This window comes from Pristiophorus japonicus, chromosome 4, assembly GCF_044704955.1.
Source record: "Pristiophorus japonicus isolate sPriJap1 chromosome 4, sPriJap1.hap1, whole genome shotgun sequence".
Taxonomy (NCBI): Eukaryota; Metazoa; Chordata; class Chondrichthyes; family Pristiophoridae; genus Pristiophorus; species Pristiophorus japonicus.
The window spans coordinates 202,529,270-202,551,401 of record NC_091980.1 but is presented as its reverse complement, the minus strand read 5'-3'; positions in this window follow the sequence as shown (position 1 = coordinate 202,551,401).

Here is a 22,132-nt window from a genome sequence, read left to right as displayed (position 1 = left end):
TCAGTCCTCGGGGAGAGAAGTTAGTCCTCGGGAACAGAAGTCAGTCCTCGGGGAGAGAAGTCAGTCGTCGGGGAGCGAGTCTGTCCTTCGGGAGACAAGTCAGTCCACAGGGAGAGAAGTGAGTCCTCGGGGAGAGACGTCAGTCCTCGGGGAGAGAAGTCAGTCCTCGGGGAGAGAAGTCAGTCCACGGGGAGAGAAGTCAGTCCACGGGGAGAGAAGTCAGTCCTCGGGGAGAGAAGTCAGTCCACGGGGAGAGAAGTCAGTCCTCGGGTAGAGAGGTCAGTCCTCTGGGAGAGGGGCAGTCCATGGGGAGAGAAGTCAGTTCTCGGGAAGAGCAGTCAGTCCTCGGGGAGTGAAGTCAGTCCACGGGGAGAGAAGTCAGTCCACGGGGAGAGAAGTCAGTCCATGGGGAGAGAAGTCAGTCCTCGGGGAGAGAAGTCAGTCCATGGGGAGAGAAGTCAGTCTTCGGGGAGAGAAGTCAGTCCATGGGGAGAGAAGTCAGTCCTCGGGGAGGGAAGTCAGTCCTCGGGGAGAGAAGTCAGTCCTCGGGAAAGAAATCAGTCCTCGGGATGAGCAATCAGTCCACGGGGAGAGAAGTCAGTCCACGGGGAGACAAGTCAGTCTCGGGGAAAGAAGTCAGTCCACGGGGAGAGAAGTCAGTCCTCGGGTGGAGAAGTCATTCCACGGGGAGAGAAGTCAGTCCTCGGGGAGAGAAGTCAGTCCTCGGGGAGAGAAGTCAGTCCTCGGGGAGAGAAGTCAGTCCATGGGGAGAGAAGTCAGTAATCGGGGAGAGAGTCAGTCCTCGGGGAGAGAAGCCACTCCTCAGGGAGAAATGTCAGTCCTCGGGGAGAGAAGTCAGTCCACAGGGAGAGAAGTCAGTCCTATGGAGAGCAGTCAGTCCTCGGGTAGAGAAGTCAGTCCTCGGGGAGAGAAGTCAGTTCACGGGAAGAGAAGTCAGTTCTCGGGGAGAGCAGTCAGTCCAAGGGGATAGACGTCTGTCCTCGAGGAGAGAAGTCAGTCCTCAGGGAGAGAGTCAGTCCTCGGGGAGGGAAGTCAGTCCTCGCGGAGAGAAGTCAGTCTACGGGGAGAGAAGTCAGTCCACGGGAGAGCAGTCAGTCCACGGGGAGAGAAGTCAGTCCTCGGGAACAGAAGTCAGTCCTCGGGGAGAGAAGTCAGTCCTCGAGGAGAGAGTCTGTCCTTCTGGAGACATGTCAGTCCACAGGGAGAGAAGTGAGTCCTCGGGGAGAGACGTCAGTCCTCGGGGTGAGAAGTCAGTCCTCGGGGAGAGAAGTCAGTCCACGGGGAGAGAAGTCAGTCCACGGGGAGAGAGTCTGTCCTTCTGGAGACATGTCAGTCCACAGGGAGAGAAGTGAGTCCATGGGGAGAGAAGTCAGTTCTCGGGAAGAGCAGTCAGTCCTCGGGGAGTGAAGTCAGTCCACGGGGAGAGAAGTCAGTCCACGGGGAGAGAAGTCAGTCCATGGGGAGAGAAGTCAGTCCTCGGGGAGAGAAGTCAGTCCATGGGGAGAGAAGTCAGTCTTCGGGGAGAGAAGTCAGTCCATGGGGAGAGAAGTCAGTCCTCGGGGAGGGAAGTCAGTCCTCGGGGAGAGAAGTCAGTCCTCGGGAAAGAAATCAGTCCTCGGGATGAGCAATCAGTCCACGGGGAGAGAAGTCAGTCCACGGGGAGACAAGTCAGTCTCGGGGAAAGAAGTCAGTCCACGGGGAGAGAAGTCAGTCCTCGGGTGGAGAAGTCATTCCACGGGGAGAGAAGTCAGTCCTCGGGGAGAGAAGTCAGTCCTCGGGGAGAGAAGTCAGTCCTCGGGGAGAGAAGTCAGTCCATGGGGAGAGAAGTCAGTAATCGGGGAGAGAGTCAGTCCTCGGGGAGAGAAGCCACTCCTCAGGGAGAAATGTCAGTCCTCGGGGAGAGAAGTCAGTCCACAGGGAGAGAAGTCAGTCCTATGGAGAGCAGTCAGTCCTCGGGTAGAGAAGTCAGTCCTCGGGGAGAGAAGTCAGTTCACGGGAAGAGAAGTCAGTTCTCGGGGAGAGCAGTCAGTCCAAGGGGATAGACGTCTGTCCTCGAGGAGAGAAGTCAGTCCTCAGGGAGAGAGTCAGTCCTCGGGGAGGGAAGTCAGTCCTCGCGGAGAGAAGTCAGTCTACGGGGAGAGAAGTCAGTCCACGGGAGAGCAGTCAGTCCACGGGGAGAGAAGTCAGTCCTCGGGAACAGAAGTCAGTCCTCGGGGAGAGAAGTCAGTCCTCGAGGAGAGAGTCTGTCCTTCTGGAGACATGTCAGTCCACAGGGAGAGAAGTGAGTCCTCGGGGAGAGACGTCAGTCCTCGGGGTGAGAAGTCAGTCCTCGGGGAGAGAAGTCAGTCCACGGGGAGAGAAGTCAGTCCACGGGGAGAGAAGTCAGTCCTCGGGGAGAGAGTCAGTCTTCGGGGAGAGAAGTCAGTCCTCGGGGAAAGAAGTCAGTCCACGGGGAGAGAAGTCAGTCCTCGGGGAGAGAAGTCAGTCCACGGGGAGAGAAGTCAGTTCTCGGGGAGAGGAGTCAGTCCACGGGGATAGACGTCAGTCCTCGAGGAGAGAAGTCAGTCCTCAGTGAGAGAGTCAGTCCTCGGGGAGGGAAGTCAGTCCTCGGGGAGAGAAGTCAGTCCACGGGGAGAGAAGTCAGTCTTCGGGGAGAGAAGTCAGTCCTCGGGGAGAGAAGTCACTCCTCGGGGAGAGAAGTCACTCCTCAGGGAGAGAAGTCAGTCCTCGGGGAGAGAGGTCAGTCCTCTGGGAGAGGAGTCAGTCCACGGGGAGAGAAGTCAGTCCTCGGGAAGAGCAGTGAGTCCTCGGGGAGTGAAGTCAGTCCACGGGGAGAGAAGTCAGTCCACGGGGAGAGAAGTCAGTCCTCGGGGAGAGAAGTCAGTCCTCGGGGAGAGAAGTCAGTCCACATGGGAGAGAAGTCAGTTCACGGGGAGAGAAGTCAGTCCATGGGGTGAGAAGTCAGGTTTGGGGAGAGAAGTTAGTCCATGGGGAGAGAAGTCAGTCCTCGGGGAGGGAAGTCAGTCTTCGGGGAGAGAAGTCAGTCCACGCGGAGAGAATTCAATCCACGTCGAGAGAAGTCAGCCCTCGGGGAGAGAAGTCAGTCCTCAGGGAGAGAAGTCAGTCCACGGGGGGAGAAGTCCGTCCTCGGGGAGGGAAGTCAGTCCTCGGGGAGAGAAGTCAGTCCTCGGGGAGAGAAGTCAGTCCTCGGGGAGAGAAATCAGTCCACGGGGAGAGAAGTCAGTCCACAGGGAGAGAAGTCAGTGCTCGAGGAGAGCAGTCAGTCCATGGGAAGAGAAGTCAGTTCTCGGGGAGAGCAGTCAGTCCAAGGGGATAGACGTCAGTCCTCGAGGAGAGAAGTCAGTCCTCAGGGAGAGAGGCAGTCCTCGGGGAGGGAAGTCAGTCCTCGGGGAGAGAAGTCAGTCCACGGGGAGAGAAGTCAGTTCTCGGGGAGGGGAGTCAGTCCACGGGGATAGATGTCAGTCCTCGAGGAGAGAAGTCAGTCCTCGGGGAGAGAGGTCAGTCCTCTGGGAGAGGAGTCCGTCCACGGGGAGAGAAGTCAGTCCTCGGGAAGAGCAGTGAGTCCTCGGGGAGTGAAGTCAGTCCACGGGGAGAGAAGTCAGTCCACGGGGAGAGAAGTCAGTCCTCGGGGAGAGAAGTCAGTCCTCGGGGAGAGAAGTCAGTCCACGGGGAGAGAAGTCAGTCCACGGGGAGAGAAGTCAGTCCATGGGGTGAGAAGTCAGTCTTCGGGGAGAGAAGTCAGTCCATGGGGAGAGAAGTCCGTCCTCGGGGAGGGAAGTCAGTCCATGGGGAGAGAAGTCAGTCCTCGGGGTGTGAAGTCAGCCCACGGGGAGAGAAGTCAGTCCTCGGAGGGAGAAGTCAGACTACAGGGAGAGAAGTGTGTTCCTCGGGGAGAGACGTCAGTCCTCGGGGAGAGAAGTCAGTCCTCGGGGAGAGAAGTCAGTCCACAGGGAGAGAAGTCAGTGCTCGAGGAGAGCAGTCAGTCCATGGGAAGAGAAGTCAGTTCTCGGGGAGAGCAGTCAGTCCAAGGGGATAGACGTCAGTCCTCGAGGAGAGAAGTCAGTCCTCAGGGAGAGAGGCAGTCCTCGGGGAGGGAAGTCAGTCCTCGGGGAGAGAAGTCAGTCCACGGGGAGAGAAGTCAGTCCACGGGAGAGCAGGCAGTCCACGGGGAGAGAAGTCAGTCCTCGGGAACAGAAGTCAGTCCACGGGGAGAGAAGTCAGTCCTCGGGGAGAGAAGTCAGTCCACGGGGAGAGAGGTCAGTCCTCGGGAAGAGCAGTCAGCCCTCGGGGAGAGAAGTCAGTCCTCAGGGAGAGAAGTCAGTCCACGGGGGGAGAAGTCCGTCCTCGGGGAGGGAAGTCAGTCCATGGGGAGAGGAGTCAGTCCATGGGGAGAGAAGTCAGTCCTCGGGAAGAGCAGTCAGTCCTCGGGGAGTGAAGTCAGTCCACGGGGAGAGAAGTCAGTCCACGGGGAGAGAAGTCAGTCCACGGGGAGAGAAGTCAGTCCTCGGGGAGAGAAGTCAGTCCATGGGGAGAGAAGTCAGTCTTCGGGGAGAGAAGTCAGTCCATGGGGAGAGAAGTCAGTCCTCGGGGAGGGAAGTCAGTCCTCGGGGAGAGAAGTCAGTCCTCGGGAAAGAAATCAGTCCTCGGGATGAGCAATCAGTCCACGGGGAGAGAAGTCAGTCCACGGGGAGACAAGTCAGTCTCGGGGAAAGAAGTCAGTCCACGGGGAGAGAAGTCAGTCCTCGGGTGGAGAAGTCATTCCACGGGGAGAGAAGTCAGTCCTCGGGGAGAGAAGTCAGTCCTCGGGGAGAGAAGTCAGTCCTCGGGGAGAGAAGTCAGTCCATGGGGAGAGAAGTCAGTAATCGGGGAGAGAGTCAGTCCTCGGGGAGAGAAGCCAATCCTCAGGGAGAAATGTCAGTCCTCGGGGAGAGAAGTCAGTCCACAGGGAGAGAAGTCAGTCCTATGGAGAGCAGTCAGTCCTCGGGTAGAGAAGTCAGTCCTCGGGGAGAGAAGTCAGTTCACGGGAAGAGAAGTCAGTTCTCGGGGAGAGCAGTCAGTCCAAGGGGATAGACGTCTGTCCTCGAGGAGAGAAGTCAGTCCTCAGGGAGAGAGTCAGTCCTCGGGGAGGGAAGTCAGTCCTCGCGGAGAGAAGTCAGTCTACGGGGAGAGAAGTCAGTCCACGGGAGAGCAGTCAGTCCACGGGGAGAGAAGTCAGTCCTCGGGAACAGAAGTCAGTCCTCGGGGAGAGAAGTCAGTCCTCGAGGAGAGAGTCTGTCCTTCTGGAGACATGTCAGTCCACAGGGAGAGAAGTGAGTCCTCGGGGAGAGACGTCAGTCCTCGGGGTGAGAAGTCAGTCCTCGGGGAGAGAAGTCAGTCCACGGGGAGAGAAGTCAGTCCACGGGGAGAGAGTCTGTCCTTCTGGAGACATGTCAGTCCACAGGGAGAGAAGTGAGTCCATGGGGAGAGAAGTCAGTTCTCGGGAAGAGCAGTCAGTCCTCGGGGAGTGAAGTCAGTCCACGGGGAGAGAAGTCAGTCCACGGGGAGAGAAGTCAGTCCATGGGGAGAGAAGTCAGTCCTCGGGGAGAGAAGTCAGTCCATGGGGAGAGAAGTCAGTCTTCGGGGAGAGAAGTCAGTCCATGGGGAGAGAAGTCAGTCCTCGGGGAGGGAAGTCAGTCCTCGGGGAGAGAAGTCAGTCCTCGGGAAAGAAATCAGTCCTCGGGATGAGCAATCAGTCCACGGGGAGAGAAGTCAGTCCACGGGGAGACAAGTCAGTCTCGGGGAAAGAAGTCAGTCCACGGGGAGAGAAGTCAGTCCTCGGGTGGAGAAGTCATTCCACGGGGAGAGAAGTCAGTCCTCGGGGAGAGAAGTCAGTCCTCGGGGAGAGAAGTCAGTCCTCGGGGAGAGAAGTCAGTCCATGGGGAGAGAAGTCAGTAATCGGGGAGAGAGTCAGTCCTCGGGGAGAGAAGCCACTCCTCAGGGAGAAATGTCAGTCCTCGGGGAGAGAAGTCAGTCCACAGGGAGAGAAGTCAGTCCTATGGAGAGCAGTCAGTCCTCGGGTAGAGAAGTCAGTCCTCGGGGAGAGAAGTCAGTTCACGGGAAGAGAAGTCAGTTCTCGGGGAGAGCAGTCAGTCCAAGGGGATAGACGTCTGTCCTCGAGGAGAGAAGTCAGTCCTCAGGGAGAGAGTCAGTCCTCGGGGAGGGAAGTCAGTCCTCGCGGAGAGAAGTCAGTCTACGGGGAGAGAAGTCAGTCCACGGGAGAGCAGTCAGTCCACGGGGAGAGAAGTCAGTCCTCGGGAACAGAAGTCAGTCCTCGGGGAGAGAAGTCAGTCCTCGAGGAGAGAGTCTGTCCTTCTGGAGACATGTCAGTCCACAGGGAGAGAAGTGAGTCCTCGGGGAGAGACGTCAGTCCTCGGGGTGAGAAGTCAGTCCTCGGGGAGAGAAGTCAGTCCACGGGGAGAGAAGTCAGTCCACGGGGAGAGAAGTCAGTCCTCGGGGAGAGAGTCAGTCTTCGGGGAGAGAAGTCAGTCCTCGGGGAAAGAAGTCAGTCCACGGGGAGAGAAGTCAGTCCTCGGGGAGAGAAGTCAGTCCACGGGGAGAGAAGTCAGTTCTCGGGGAGAGGAGTCAGTCCACGGGGATAGACGTCAGTCCTCGAGGAGAGAAGTCAGTCCTCAGTGAGAGAGTCAGTCCTCGGGGAGGGAAGTCAGTCCTCGGGGAGAGAAGTCAGTCCACGGGGAGAGAAGTCAGTCTTCGGGGAGAGAAGTCAGTCCTCGGGGAGAGAAGTCACTCCTCGGGGAGAGAAGTCACTCCTCAGGGAGAGAAGTCAGTCCTCGGGGAGAGAGGTCAGTCCTCTGGGAGAGGAGTCAGTCCACGGGGAGAGAAGTCAGTCCTCGGGAAGAGCAGTGAGTCCTCGGGGAGTGAAGTCAGTCCACGGGGAGAGAAGTCAGTCCACGGGGAGAGAAGTCAGTCCTCGGGGAGAGAAGTCAGTCCTCGGGGAGAGAAGTCAGTCCACATGGGAGAGAAGTCAGTTCACGGGGAGAGAAGTCAGTCCATGGGGTGAGAAGTCAGGTTTGGGGAGAGAAGTTAGTCCATGGGGAGAGAAGTCAGTCCTCGGGGAGGGAAGTCAGTCTTCGGGGAGAGAAGTCAGTCCACGCGGAGAGAATTCAATCCACGTCGAGAGAAGTCAGCCCTCGGGGAGAGAAGTCAGTCCTCAGGGAGAGAAGTCAGTCCACGGGGGGAGAAGTCCGTCCTCGGGGAGGGAAGTCAGTCCTCGGGGAGAGAAGTCAGTCCTCGGGGAGAGAAGTCAGTCCTCGGGGAGAGAAATCAGTCCACGGGGAGAGAAGTCAGTCCACAGGGAGAGAAGTCAGTGCTCAAGGAGAGCAGTCAGTCCATGGGAAGAGAAGTCAGTTCTCGGGGAGAGCAGTCAGTCCAAGGGGATAGACGTCAGTCCTCGAGGAGAGAAGTCAGTCCTCAGGGAGAGAGGCAGTCCTCGGGGAGGGAAGTCAGTCCTCGGGGAGAGAAGTCAGTCCACGGGGAGAGAAGTCAGTTCTCGGGGAGGGGAGTCAGTCCACGGGGATAGATGTCAGTCCTCGAGGAGAGAAGTCAGTCCTCGGGGAGAGAGGTCAGTCCTCTGGGAGAGGAGTCCGTCCACGGGGAGAGAAGTCAGTCCTCGGGAAGAGCAGTGAGTCCTCGGGGAGTGAAGTCAGTCCACGGGGAGAGAAGTCAGTCCACGGGGAGAGAAGTCAGTCCTCGGGGAGAGAAGTCAGTCCTCGGGGAGAGAAGTCAGTCCACGGGGAGAGAAGTCAGTCCACGGGGAGAGAAGTCAGTCCATGGGGTGAGAAGTCAGTCTTCGGGGAGAGAAGTCAGTCCATGGGGAGAGAAGTCCGTCCTCGGGGAGGGAAGTCAGTCCATGGGGAGAGAAGTCAGTCCTCGGGGTGTGAAGTCAGCCCACGGGGAGAGAAGTCAGTCCTCGGAGGGAGAAGTCAGACTACAGGGAGAGAAGTGTGTTCCTCGGGGAGAGACGTCAGTCCTCGGGGAGAGAAGTCAGTCCTCGGGGAGAGAAGTCAGTCCACAGGGAGAGAAGTCAGTGCTCGAGGAGAGCAGTCAGTCCATGGGAAGAGAAGTCAGTTCTCGGGGAGAGCAGTCAGTCCAAGGGGATAGACGTCAGTCCTCGAGGAGAGAAGTCAGTCCTCAGGGAGAGAGGCAGTCCTCGGGGAGGGAAGTCAGTCCTCGGGGAGAGAAGTCAGTCCACGGGGAGAGAAGTCAGTCCACGGGAGAGCAGGCAGTCCACGGGGAGAGAAGTCAGTCCTCGGGAACAGAAGTCAGTCCACGGGGAGAGAAGTCAGTCCTCGGGGAGAGAAGTCAGTCCACGGGGAGAGAGGTCAGTCCTCGGGAAGAGCAGTCAGCCCTCGGGGAGAGAAGTCAGTCCTCAGGGAGAGAAGTCAGTCCACGGGGGGAGAAGTCCGTCCTCGGGGAGGGAAGTCAGTCCATGGGGAGAGAAGTCAGTCCTCGGGGTGAGAAGTCAGCCCACGGGGAGAGAAGTCAGTCCTCGGAGGGAGAAGTCAGTCCTCAGGGAGAGAGGCAGTCCTCGGGGAGGGAAGTCAGTCCTCGGGGAGAGAAGTCAGTCCACGGGGAGAGAAGTCAGTTCTCGGGGAGAGGAGTCAGTCCACGGGGATAGACGTCAGTCCTCGAGGAGAGAAGTCAGTCCTCAGTGAGAGAGTCAGTCCTCGGGGAGGGAAGTCAGTCCTCGGGGAGAGAAGTCAGTCCACGGGGAGAGAAGTCAGTCTTCGGGGAGAGAAGTCAGTCCTCGGGGAGAGAAGTCACTCCTCGGGGAGAGAAGTCACTCCTCAGGGAGAGGTCAGTCCTCGGGGAGAGAGGTCAGTCCTCTGGGAGAGGAGTCAGTCCACGGGGAGAGAACTCAGTCCTCGGGAAGAGCAGTGAGTCCTCGGGGAGTGAAGTCAGTCCACGGGGAGAGAAGTCAGTCCACGGGGAGAGAAGTCAGTCCTCGGGGAGAGAAATCAGTCCACGGGGAGAGAAGTCAGTCCACAGGGAGAGAAGTCAGTGCTCGAGGAGAGCAGTCAGTCCATGGGAAGAGAAGTCAGTTCTCGGGGAGAGCAGTCAGTCCAAGGGGATAGACGTCAGTCCTCGAGGAGAGAAGTCAGTCCTCAGGGAGAGAGGCAGTCCTCGGGGAGGGAAGTCAGTCCTCGGGGAGAGAAGTCAGTCCACGGGGAGAGAAGTCAGTTCTCGGGGAGAGGAGTCAGTCCACGGGGATAGACGTCAGTCCTCGAGGAGAGAAGTCAGTCCTCAGTGAGAGAGTCAGTCCTCGGGGAGGGAAGTCAGTCCTCGGGGAGAGAAGTCAGTCCACGGGGAGAGAAGTCAGTCTTCGGGGAGAGAAGTCAGTCCTCGGGGAGAGAAGTCACTCCTCGGGGAGAGAAGTCACTCCTCAGGGAGAGAAGTCAGTCCTCGGGGAGAGAGGTCAGTCCTCTGGGAGAGGAGTCAGTCCACGGGGAGAGAAGTCAGTCCTCGGGAAGAGCAGTGAGTCCTCGGGGAGTGAAGTCAGTCCACGGGGAGAGAAGTCAGTCCACGGGGAGAGAAGTCAGTCCTCGGGGAGAGAAGTCAGTCCTCGGGGAGAGAAGTCAGTCCACGGGGAGAGAAGTCAGTCCATGGGGTGAGAAGTCAGTCTTCGGGGAGAGAAGTTAGTCCATGGGGAGAGAAGTCAGTCCTCGGGGAGGGAAGTCAGTCTTCGGGGAGAGAAGTCAGTCCACGCGGAGAGAATTCAATCCACGTCGAGAGAAGTCAGCCCTCGGGGAGAGAAGTCAGTCCTCAGGGAGAGAAGTCAGTCCACGGGGGGAGAAGTCCGTCCTCGGGGAGGGAAGTCAGTCCATGGGGAGAGAAGTCAGTCCCCGGGTTGTGAAGTCAGCCCACGGGGAGAGAAGTCAGTCCTCGGAGGGAGAAGTCAGACTACAGGGAGAGAAGTGTGTTCCTCGGGGAGAGACGTCAGCCCTCGGGGAGAGAAGTCAGTCCTCGGGGAGAGAAGTCAGTCCTCGGGGAGAGAAATCAGTCCACGGGGAGAGAAGTCAGTCCACAGGGAGAGAAGTCAGTGCTCGAGGAGAGCAGTCAGTCCATGGGAAGAGAAGTCAGTTCTCGGGGAGAGCAGTCAGTCCAAGGGGATAGACGTCAGTCCTCGAGGAGAGAAGTCAGTCCTCAGGGAGAGAGGCAGTCCTCGGGGAGGGAAGTCAGTCCTCGGGGAGAGAAGTCAGTCCACGGGGAGAGAAGTCAGTCCACGGGAGAGCAGGCAGTCCACGGGGAGAGAAGTCAGTCCTCGGGAACAGAAGTCAGTCCTCTTGGAAGGAAGTCAGTCCTCGGGGAGAGAGTCTGTCCTTCGGGAGACAAGTCAGTCCACAGGGAGAGAAGCGAGTCCTCGGGGAGAGACGTCAGTCCTCGGGGAGAGAAGTCAGTCCTCGGGGAGAGAAGTCAGTCCACGGGGAGAGAAGTCAGTCCACGGGGAGAGAAGTCAGTCCGCGACCAGAGCAGTCAGTCCTCGGGGAAAGAAGTCAGTCCACGGGGGGAGAAGTCAGTCCTCGGGGAGAGAAGTCAGTCCACGGGGAGAGAAGTCAGTCCACGGGGATAGACGTCAGTCCTCGAGGAGAGAAGTCAGTCCTCAGTGAGAGAGTCAATCCTCGGGGAGGGAAGTCAGTCCTCGGGGAGAGAAGTCAGTCCACGGGGAGAGAAGTCAGTCCACGGGGAGAGAAGTCAGTCCTCGGGAAGAGAAGTCACTCCTCGGGGAGAGATGTCAGTCCTCGGGTAGAGAGGTCAGTCCTCTGGGAGAGGAGTCAGTCCATGGGGAGAGAAGTCAGTCCTCGGGAAGAGCAGTCAGTCCTCGGGGAGTGAAGTCAGTCCACGGGGAGAGAAGTCAGTCCACGGGGAGAGAAGTCAGTCCACGGGGAGAGAAGTCAGTCCTCGGGGAGAGAAGTCAGTCCATGGGGAGAGAAGTCAGTCTTCGGGGAGAGAAGTCAGTCCATGGGGAGAGAAGTCAGTCCTCGGGGAGGGAAGTCAGTCCTCGGGGAGAGAAGTCAGTCCTCGGGAAGAGCAGTCAGTCCTCGGGGAGAGAAGTCAGTCCACGGGGAGAGAAGTCAGTCCTCGGGTGGAGAAGTCATTCCACGGGGAGAGAAGTCAGTCCTCGGGGAGAGAAGTCAGTCCATGGGGAGAGAAGTCAGTCATCGGGGAGAGAGTCAGTCCTCGGGGAGAGAAGCCACTCCTCAGGGAGAAATGTCAGTCCTCGGGGAGAGAGGTCAGTCCTCGGGGAGAGAAGTCAGTCCTCGAGGAGAGAAGTCAGTCCTCAGGGAGAGAGGCAGTCCTCGGGGAGGGAAGTCAGTCCTCGGGGAGAGAAGTCAGTCCTCGGGGAGAGAAGTCAGTCCACGGGGAGAGAAGTCAGTCTACGGGGAGAGAAGTCAGTCCACGGGGAGAGAAGTCAGTCCTCGACCAGAGCAGTCAGTCCTCGGGGAAAGAAGTCAGTCCACGGGGAGAGAAGTCAGTCCTCGGGGAGAGAAGTCAGTCCACGGGGAGAGAAGTCAGTTCTCGGGGAGAGAAGTCAGTCCACGGGGAGAGAACTCAGTCCACGGGGAGAGAAGTCAGTCCACCGGGAGAGAAGTCAGTCCTCGTGGAGAGAAGTCAGTCCATGGGGAGAGAAGTCAGTCCTCGGGGAGGGAAGTCAGTCCTCGGGGAGAGAAGTCAGTCCTCGGGGAGAGAAGTCAGTCCTCGGGTAGAGAAGTCAGTCCTCGGGAAGAGCAGTCAGTCCACGGGGAGAGAAGTCAGTCCACGGGGAGAGAAGTCAGTCCACGGGGAGACAAGTCAGTCTCGGGGAAAGAAGTCAGTCCACGGGGAGAGAAGTCAGTCCTCGGGTGGAGAAGTCATTCCACGGAGAGAGAAGTCGGTCCTCGGGGAGAGAAGTCAGTCCTCGGGGAGAGAAGTCAGTCCATGGGGAGAGAAGTCAGTCATCGGGGAGAGAGGTCAGTCCTCGAGGAGAGCAGTCAGTCCATGGGAAGAGAAGTCAGTTCTCGGGGAGAGCAGTCAGTCCAAGGGGATAGACGTCAGTCCTCGAGGAGAGAAGTCAGTCCTCAGGGAGAGAGTCAGTCCTCGGGGAGGGAAGTCAGTCCTCTGGGAGAGAAGTCAGTCCACGGGGAGAGAAGTCAGTCCACGGGAGAGCAGTCAGTCCACGGGGAGAGAAGTCAGTCCTCGGGAACAGAAGTCAGTCCTCTTGGAAGGAAGTCAGTCCTCGGGGAGAGAGTCTGTCCTTCGGGAGACAAGTCAGTCCACAGGGAGAGAAGCGAGTCCTCGGGGAGAGACGTCAGTCCTCGGGGAGAGAAGTCAGTCCTCGGGGAGAGAAGTCAGTCCACGGGGAGAGAAGTCAGTCTACGGGGAGAGAAGTCAGTCCACGGGGAGAGAAGTCAGTCCTCGACCAGAGCAGTCAGTCCTCGGGGAAAGAAGTCAGTCCACGGGGAGAGAAGTCAGTCCTCGGGGAGAGAAGTCAGTCCACGGGGAGAGAAGTCAGTTCTCGGGGAGAGGAGTCAGTTCTCGGGGAGAGGAGTCAGTCCACGGGGATAGACGTCAGTCCTCGAGGAGAGAAGTCAGTCCTCAGTGAGAGAGTCAATCCTCGGGGAGGGAAGTCAGTCCTCGGGGAGAGAAGTCAGTCCACGGGGAGAGAAGTCAGTCCTCGGGGAGAGAAGTCAGTCCTCGGGAAGAGAAGTCACTCCTCGGGGAGAGATGTCAGTCCTCGGGTAGAGAGGTCAGTCCTCTGGGAGAGGGGCAGTCCATGGGGAGAGAAGTCAGTTCTCGGGAAGAGCAGTCAGTCCTCGGGGAGTGAAGTCAGTCCACGGGGAGAGAAGTCAGTCCACGGGGAGAGAAGTCAGTCCATGGGGAGAGAAGTCAGTCCTCGGGGAGAGAAGTCAGTCCATGGGGAGAGAAGTCAGTCTTCGGGGAGAGAAGTCAGTCCATGGGGAGAGAAGTCAGTCCTCGGGGAGGGAAGTCAGTCCTCGGGGAGAGAAGTCAGTCCTCGGGGAGAGAAGTCAGTCCTCGGGTAGAGAAGTCAGTCCTCGGGAATAGCAGTCAGTCCACGGGGAGAGAAGTCAGTCCACGGGGAGACAAGTCAGTCTCGGGGAAAGAAGTCAGTCCACGGGGAGAGAAATCAGTCCTCGGGTGGAGAAGTCAGTCCACGGGGAGAGAAGTCAGTCCTCGGGGAGAGAAGTCAGTCCTCGGGGAGAGAAGTCAGTCCATGGGGAGAGAAGTCAGTCATCGGGGAGAGAGTCAGTCCTCGGGGAGAGAAGCCACTCCTCAGGGAGAAATGTCAGTCCTCGGGGAGAGAGGTCAGTCCTCGGGAAGAGCAGTCAGTCCTCGGGGAGTGAAGTCAGTGTACGGGGAGAGAAGTCAGTCCACGGGGAGAGAAGTCAGTCCTCGAGAAGAGAAGTCAGTCCTCGGGGAGAGAAGTCAGTCCTCGGGGAGAGAAGTCAGTCCATGGGGAGAGAAGTCAGTCTTCGGGGAGAGAAGTCAGTCCATGGGGAGAGAAGTCAGTCCTCGGGGAGGGAAGTCAGTCCTCGGGGAGAGAAATCAGTCCTCGGGGAGAGAAGTCAGTCCTCAGGGAGAAGTCAGTCCTCGGGGAGAGAAGTCTGTCCTCCGGGAGAGAATTCAGTCCTCGGGGAGAGAAGTCAGTCCTCGGTGAGCGAAGTCAGTCCTCAGGGAGAAGTCGGTCCTCGGGGAGAGAAGTCAATCCACGGGGGGAGAAGTCCGTCCTCGGGAAGAGAAGTCAGTCCACGGGGTGAGAAGTCAGTCCTCGGGGAGAGAAGTCAGCCCTCGGGGAGTGAAGTCAGTCCTCGGAGGGAGAAGTCAGACCACAGAGAGAGAGTCAGTCCTCGGGGAGGGAAGTCAGTCCTCGGGGAGAGAAGTCAGTCCACGGGGAGAGAAGTCAGTCATCGGGGAGAGAGTCTGTCCATGGGGAGAGAAGTCACTCCTCGGGGAGAGATGTCAGTCCTCGGGGAGAGAAGTGAGTCCTCGGGAACAGAAGTCAGTCCTCGGGGAGAGAAGTCAGTCGTCGGGGAGCGAGTCTGTCCTTCGGGAGACAAGTCAGTCCACAGGGAGAGAAGTGAGTCCTCGGGGAGAGACGTCAGTCCTCGGGGAGAGAAGTCAGTCCTCGGGGAGAGAAGTCAGTCCACGGGGAGAGAAGTCAGTCCACGGGGAGAGAAGTCAGTCCTCGGGGAGAGAAGTCAGTCCACGGGGAGAGAAGTCAGTCCTCGGGTAGAGAGGTCAGTCCTCTGGGAGAGGGGCAGTCCATGGGGAGAGAAGTCAGTTCTCGGGAAGAGCAGTCAGTCCTCGGGGAGTGAAGTCAGTCCACGGGGAGAGAAGTCAGTCCACGGGGAGAGAAGTCAGTCCATGGGGAGAGAAGTCAGTCCTCGGGGAGAGAAGTCAGTCCATGGGGAGAGAAGTCAGTCTTCGGGGAGAGAAGTCAGTCCATGGGGAGAGAAGTCAGTCCTCGGGGAGGGAAGTCAGTCCTCGGGGAGAGAAGTCAGTCCTCGGGAAAGAAATCAGTCCTCGGGATGAGCAATCAGTCCACGGGGAGAGAAGTCAGTCCACGGGGAGACAAGTCAGTCTCGGGGAAAGAAGTCAGTCCACGGGGAGAGAAGTCAGTCCTCGGGTGGAGAAGTCATTCCACGGGGAGAGAAGTCAGTCTTCGGGGAGAGAAGTCAGTCCTCGGGGAGAGAAGTCAGTCCTCGGGGAGAGAAGTCAGTCCATGGGGAGAGAAGTCAGTAATCGGGGAGAGAGTCAGTCCTCGGGGAGAGAAGCCACTCCTCAGGGAGAAATGTCAGTCCTCGGGGAGAGAAGTCAGTCCACAGGGAGAGAAGTCAGTCCTATGGAGAGCAGTCAGTCCTCGGGTAGAGAAGTCAGTCCTCGGGGAGAGAAGTCAGTTCACGGGAAGAGAAGTCAGTTCTCGGGGAGAGCAGTCAGTCCAAGGGGATAGACGTCTGTCCTCGAGGAGAGAAGTCAGTCCTCAGGGAGAGAGTCAGTCCTCGGGGAGGGAAGTCAGTCCTCGGGGAGAGAAGTCAGTCTACGGGGAGAGAAGTCAGTCCACGGGAGAGCAGTCAGTCCACGGGGAGAGAAGTCAGTCCTCGGGAACAGAAGTCAGTCCTCGAGGAGAGAGTCTGTCCTTCTGGAGACATGTCAGTCCACAGGGAGAGAAGTGAGTCCTCGGGGAGAGACGTCAGTCCTCGGGGTGAGAAGTCAGTCCACGGGGGGAGAAGTCCGTCCTCGGGCAGGGAAGTCAGTCCTCGGGGAGAGAAGTCAGTCCTCGGGGAGAGAAGTCAGTCCTCGGGGAGAGAAATCAGTCCACGGGGAGAGAAGTCAGTCCACAGGGAGAGAAGTCAGTGCTCGAGGAGAGCAGTCAGTTCATGGGAAGAGAAGTCAGTTCTCGGGGAGAGCAGTCAGTCCAAGGGGATAGACGTCAGTCCTCGAGGAGAGAAGTCAGTCCTCAGGGAGAGAGGCAGTCCTCGGGGAGGGAAGTCAGTCCTCGGGGAGAGAAGTCAGTCCACGGGGAGAGAAGTCAGTTCTCGGGGAGAGGAGTCAGTCCACGGGGATAGACGTCAGTCCTCGAGGAGAGAAGTCAGTCCTCGGGGAGAGAGGTCAGTCCTCTGGGAGAGGAGTCAGTCCACGGGGAGAGAAGTCAGTCCTCGGGAAGAGCAGTGAGTCCTCGGGGAGTGAAGTCAGTCCACGGGGAGAGAAGTCAGTCCACGGGGAGAGAAGTCAGTCCTCGGGGAGAGAAGTCAGTCCTCGGGGAGAGAAGTCAGTCCACGGGGAGAGAAGTCAGTCCACGGGGAGAGAAGTCAGTCCATGGGGTGAGAAGTCAGTCTTCGGGGAGAGAAGTCAGTCCATGGGGAGAGAAGTCAGTCCTCGGGGAGGGAAGTCAGTCCACGGGGGGAGAAGTCCGTCCTCGGGGAGGGAAGTCAGTCCATGGGGAGAGAAGTCAGTCCTCGGGGTGTGAAGTCAGCCCACGGGGAGAGAAGTCAGTCCTCGGAGGGAGAAGTCAGACTACAGGGAGAGAAGTGTGTTCCTCGGGGAGAGACGTCAGTCCTCGGGGAGAGAAGTCAGTCCTCGGGGAGAGAAGTCAGACCTCGGGGAGAGAAATCAGTCCACGGGGAGAGAAGTCAGTCCACAGGGAGAGAAGTCAGTGCTCGAGGAGAGCAGTCAGTCCATGGGAAGAGAAGTCAGTTCTCGGGGAGAGCAGTCAGTCCAAGGGGATAGACGTCAGACCTCGAGGAGAGAAGTCAGTCCTCAGGGAGAGAGGCAGTCCTCGGGGAGGGAAGTCAGTCCTCGGGGAGAGAAGTCAGTCCACGGGGAGAGAAGTCAGTCCACGGGAGAGCAGGCAGTCCACGGGGAGAGAAGTCAGTCCTCGGGAACAGAAGTCAGTCCACGGGGAGAAAAGTCAGTCCTCGGGGAGAGAAGTCAGTCCACGGGGAGAGAGGTCAGTCCTCGGGAAGTGCAGTCAGCCCTCGGGGAGAGAAGTCAGTCCTCAGGGAGAGAAGTCAGTCCACGGGGGGAGAAGTCCGTCCTCGGGGAGGGAAGTCAGTCCATGGGGAGAGAAGTCAGTCCTCGGGGTGAGAAGTCAGCCCACGGGGAGAGAAGTCAGTCCTCGGAGGGAGAAGTCAGTCCTCAGGGAGAGAGGCAGTCCTCGGGGAGGGAAGTCAGTCCTCGGGGAGAGAAGTCAGTCCACGGGGAGAGAAGTCAGTTCTCGGGGAGAGGAGTCAGTCCACGGGGATAGACGTCAGTCCTCGAGGAGAGAAGTCAGTCCTCAGTGAGAGAGTCAGTCCTCGGGGAGGGAAGTCAGTCCTCGGGGAGAGAAGTCAGTCCACGGGGAGAGAAGTCAGTCTTCGGGGAGAGAAGTCAGTCCTCGGGGAGAGAAGTCACTCCTCGGGGAGAGAAGTCACTCCTCAGGGAGAGGTCAGTCCTCGGGGAGAGAGGTCAGTCCTCTGGGAGAGGAGTCAGTCCACGGGGAGAGAAGTCAGTCCTCGGGAAGAGCAGTGAGTCCTCGGGGAGTGAAGTCAGTCCACGGGGAGAGAAGTCAGTCCACGGGGAGAGAAGTCAGTCCTCGGGGAGAGAAGTCAGTCCTCGGGGAGAGAAGTCAGTCCTCGGGGAGAGAAATCAGTCCACGGGGAGAGAAGTCTGTCCACAGGGAGAGAAGTCAGTGCTCGAGGAGAGCAGTCAGTCCATGGGAAGAGAAGTCAGTTCTCGGGGAGAGCAGTCAGTCCAAGGGGATAGACGTCAGTCCTCGAGGAGAGAAGTCAGTCCTCAGGGAGAGAGGCAGTCCTCGGGGAGGGAAGTCAGTCCTCGGGGAGAGAAGTCAGTCCACGGGGAGAGAAGTCAGTTCTCGGGGAGAGGAGTCAGTCCACGGGGATAGACGTCAGTCCTCGAGGAGAGAAGTCAGTCCTCAGTGAGAGAGTCAGTCCTTGGGGAGGGAAGTCAGTCCTCGGGGAGAGAAGTCAGTCCACGGGGAGAGAAGTCAGTCTTCGGGGAGAGAAGTCAGTCCTCGGGGAGAGAAGTCACTCCTCGGGGAGAGAAGTCACTCCTCAGGGAGAGAAGTCAGTCCTCGGGGAGAGAGGTCAGTCCTCTGGGAGAGGAGTCAGTCCACGGGGAGAGAAGTCAGTCCTCGGGAAGAGCAGTGAGTCCTCGGGGAGTGAAGTCAGTCCACGGGGAGAGAAGTCAGTCCACGGGGAGAGAAGTCAGTCCTCGGGGAGAGAAGTCAGTCCTCGGGGAGAGAAGTCAGTCCACGGGGAGAGAAGTCAGTCCATGGGGTGAGAAGTCAGTCTTCGGGGAGAGAAGTTAGTCCATGGGGAGAGAAGTCAGTCCTCGGGGAGGGAAGTCAGTCTTCGGGGAGAGAAGTCAGTCCACGCGGAGAGAATTCAATCCACGTCGAGAGAAGTCAGCCCTCGGGGAGAGAAGTCAGTCCTCAGGGAGAGAAGTCAGTCCACGGGGGGAGAAGTCCGTCCTCGGGGAGGGAAGTCAGTCCATGGGGAGAGAAATCAGTCCCCGGGTTGTGAAGTCAGCCCACGGGGAGAGAAGTCAGTCCTCGGAGGGAGAAGTCAGACTACAGGGAGAGAAGTGTGTTCCTCGGGGAGAGACGTCAGTCCTCGGGGAGAGAAGTCAGTCCTCGGGGAGAGAAGTCAGTCCTCGGGGAGAGAAATCAGTCCACGGGGAGAGAAGTCAGTCCACAGGGAGAGAAGTCAGTGCTCGAGGAGAGCAGTCAGTCCATGGGAAGAGAAGTCAGTTCTCGGGGAGAGCAGTCAGTCCAAGGGGATAGACGTCAGTCCTCGAGGAGAGAAGTCAGTCCTCAGGGAGAGAGGCAGTCCTCGGGGAGGGAAGTCAGTCCTCGGGGAGAGAAGTCAGTCCACGGGGAGAGAAGTCAGTCCACGGGAGAGCAGGCAGTCCACGGGGAGAGAAGTCAGTCCTCGGGAACAGAAGTCAGTCCTCTTGGAAGGAAGTCAGTCCTCGGGGAGCGAGTCTGTCCTTCGGGAGACAAGTCAGTCCACAGGGAGAGAAGCGAGTCCTCGGGGAGAGACGTCAGTCCTCGGGGAGAGAAGTCAGTCCTCGGGGAGAGAAGTCAGTCCACGGGGAGAGAAGTCAGTCCACGGGGAGAGAAGTCAGTCCGCGACCAGAGCAGTCAGTCCTCGGGGAAAGAAGTCAGTCCACGGGGGGAGAAGTCAGTCCTCGGGGAGAGAAGTCAGTCCACGGGGAGAGAAGTCAGTCCACGGGGATAGACGTCAGTCCTCGAGGAGAGAAGTCAGTCCTCAGTGAGAGAGTCAGTCCTCGGGGAGGGAAGTCAGTCCTCGGGGAGAGAAGTCAGTCCACGGGGAGAGAAGTCAGTCTTCGGGGAGAGAAGTCAGTCCTCGGGGAGAGAAGTCACTCCTCGGGGAGAGAAGTCACTCCTCAGGGAGAGGTCAGTCCTCGGGGAGAGAGGTCAGTCCTCTGGGAGAGGAGTCAGTCCACGGGGAGAGAAGTCAGTCCTCGGGAAGAGCAGTGAGTCCTCGGGGAGTGAAGTCAGTCCACGGGGAGAGAAGTCAGTCCACGGGGAGAGAAGTCAGTCCTCGGGGAGAGAAGTCAGTCCTCGGGGAGAGAAGTCAGTCCTCGGGGAGAGAAATCAGTCCACGGGGAGAGAAGTCAGTCCACAGGGAGAGAAGTCAGTGCTCGAGGAGAGCAGTCAGTCCATGGGAAGAGAAGTCAGTTCTCGGGGAGAGCAGTCAGTCCAAGGGGATAGACGTCAGTCCTCGAGGAGAGAAGTCAGTCCTCAGGGAGAGAGGCAGTCCTCGGGGAGGGAAGTCAGTCCTCGGGGAGAGAAGTCAGTCCACGGGGAGAGAAGTCAGTTCTCGGGGAGAGGAGTCAGTCCACGGGGATAGACGTCAGTCCTCGAGGAGAGAAGTCAGTCCTCAGTGAGAGAGTCAGTCCTTGGGGAGGGAAGTCAGTCCTCGGGGAGAGAAGTCAGTCCACGGGGAGAGAAGTCAGTCTTCGGGGAGAGAAGTCAGTCCTCGGGGAGAGAAGTCACTCCTCGGGGAGAGAAGTCACTCCTCAGGGAGAGAAGTCAGTCCTCGGGGAGAGAGGTCAGTCCTCTGGGAGAGGAGTCAGTCCACGGGGAGAGAAGTCAGTCCTCGGGAAGAGCAGTGAGTCCTCGGGGAGTGAAGTCAGTCCACGGGGAGAGAAGTCAGTCCACGGGGAGAGAAGTCAGTCCTCGGGGAGAGAAGTCAGTCCTCGGGGAGAGAAGTCAGTCCACGGGGAGAGAAGTCAGTCCATGGGGTGAGAAGTCAGTCTTCGGGGAGAGAAGTTAGTCCATGGGGAGAGAAGTCAGTCCTCGGGGAGGGAAGTCAGTCTTCGGGGAGAGAAGTCAGTCCACGCGGAGAGAATTCAATCCACGTCGAGAGAAGTCAGCCCTCGGGGAGAGAAGTCAGTCCTCAGGGAGAGAAGTCAGTCCACGGGGGGAGAAGTCCGTCCTCGGGGAGGGAAGTCAGTCCATGGGGAGAGAAGTCAGTCCCCGGGTTGTGAAGTCAGCCCACGGGGAGAGAAGTCAGTCCTCGGAGGGAGAAGTCAGACTACAGGGAGAGAAGTGTGTTCCTCGGGGAGAGACGTCAGTCCTCGGGGAGAGAAGTCAGTCCTCGGGGAGAGAAGTCAGTCCTCGGGGAGAGAAATCAGTCCACGGGGAGAGAAGTCAGTCCACAGGGAGAGAAGTCAGTGCTCGAGGAGAGCAGTCAGTCCATGGGAAGAGAAGTCAGTTCTCGGGGAGAGCAGTCAGTCCAAGGGGATAGACGTCAGTCCTCGAGGAGAGAAGTCAGTCCTCAGGGAGAGAGGCAGTCCTCGGGGAGGGAAGTCAGTCCTCGGGGAGAGAAGTCAGTCCACGGGGAGAGAAGTCAGTCCACGGGAGAGCAGGCAGTCCACGGGGAGAGAAGTCAGTCCTCGGGAACAGAAGTCAGTCCTCTTGGAAGGAAGTCAGTCCTCGGGGAGCGAGTCTGTCCTTCGGGAGACAAGTCAGTCCACAGGGAGAGAAGCGAGTCCTCGGGGAGAGACGTCAGTCCTCGGGGAGAGAAGTCAGTCCTCGGGGAGAGAAGTCAGTCCACGGGGAGAGAAGTCAGTCCACGGGGAGAGAAGTCAGTCCGCGACCAGAGCAGTCAGTCCTCGGGGAAAGAAGTCAGTCCACGGGGGGAGAAGTCAGTCCTCGGGGAGAGAAGTCAGTCCACGGGGAGAGAAGTCAGTCCACGGGGATAGACGTCAGTCCTCGAGGAGAGAAGTCAGTCCTCAGTGAGAGAGTCAATCCTCGGGGAGGGAAGTCAGTCCTCGGGGAGAGAAGTCAGTCCACGGGGAGAGAAGTCAGTCCTCGGGGAGAGAAGTCAGTCCTCGGGAAGAGAAGTCACTCCTCGTGGAGAGATGTCAGTCCTCGGGTAGAGAGGTCAGTCCTCTGGGAGAGGAGTCAGTCCATGGGGAGAGAAGTCAGTCCTCGGGAAGAGCAGTCAGTCCTCGGGGAGTGAAGTCAGTCCACGGGGAGAGAAGTCAGTCCACGGGGAGAGAAGTCAGTCCACGGGGAGAGAAGTCAGTCCTCGGGGAGAGAAGTCAGTCCATGGGGAGAGAAGTCAGTCTTCGGGGAGAGAAGTCAGTCCATGGGGAGAGAAGTCAGTCCTCGGGGAGGGAAGTCAGTCCTCGGGGAGAGAAGTCAGTCCTCGGGGAGAGAAGTCAGTCCTCGGGGAGAGAAGTCAGTCCTCGGGAAGAGCAGTCAGTCCTCGGGGAGAGAAGTCAGTCCACGGGGAGAGAAGTCAGTCCTCGGGTGGAGAAGTCATTCCACGGGGAGAGAAGTCAGTCCTCGGGGAGGGAAGTCAGTCTTCGGGGAGAGAAGTCAGTCCACGCGGAGAGAATTCAATCCACGTCGAGAAAAGTCAGCCCTCGGGGAGAGAAGTCAGTCCTCAGGGAGAGAAGTCAGTCCACGGGGGGAGAAGTCCGTCCTCGGGGACGGAAGTCAGTCCATGGGGAGAGAAGTCAGTCCCCGGGTTGTGAAGTCAGCCCACGGGGAGAGAAGTCAGTCCTCGGAGGGAGAAGTCAGACTACAGGGAGAGAAGTGTGTTCCTCGGGGAGAGACGTCAGTCCTCGGGGAGAGAAGTCAGTCCTCGGGGAGAGAAGTCAGTCCTCGGGGAGAGAAATCAGTCCACGGGGAGAGAAGTCAGTCCACAGGGAGAGAAGTCAGTGCTCGAGGAGAGCAGTCAGTCCATGGGAAGAGAAGTCAGTTCTCGGGGAGAGCAGTCAGTCCAAGGGGATAGACGTCAGTCCTCGAGGAGAGAAGTCAGTCCTCAGGGAGAGAGGCAGTCCTCGGGGAGGGAAGTCAGTCCTCGGGGAGAGAAGTCAGTCCACGGGGAGAGAAGTCAGTCCACGGGAGAGCAGGCAGTCCACGGGGAGAGAAGTCAGTCCTCGGGAACAGAAGTCAGTCCTCTTGGAAGGAAGTCAGTCCTCGGGGAGCGAGTCTGTCCTTCGGGAGACAAGTCAGTCCACAGGGAGAGAAGCGAGTCCTCGGGGAGAGACGTCAGTC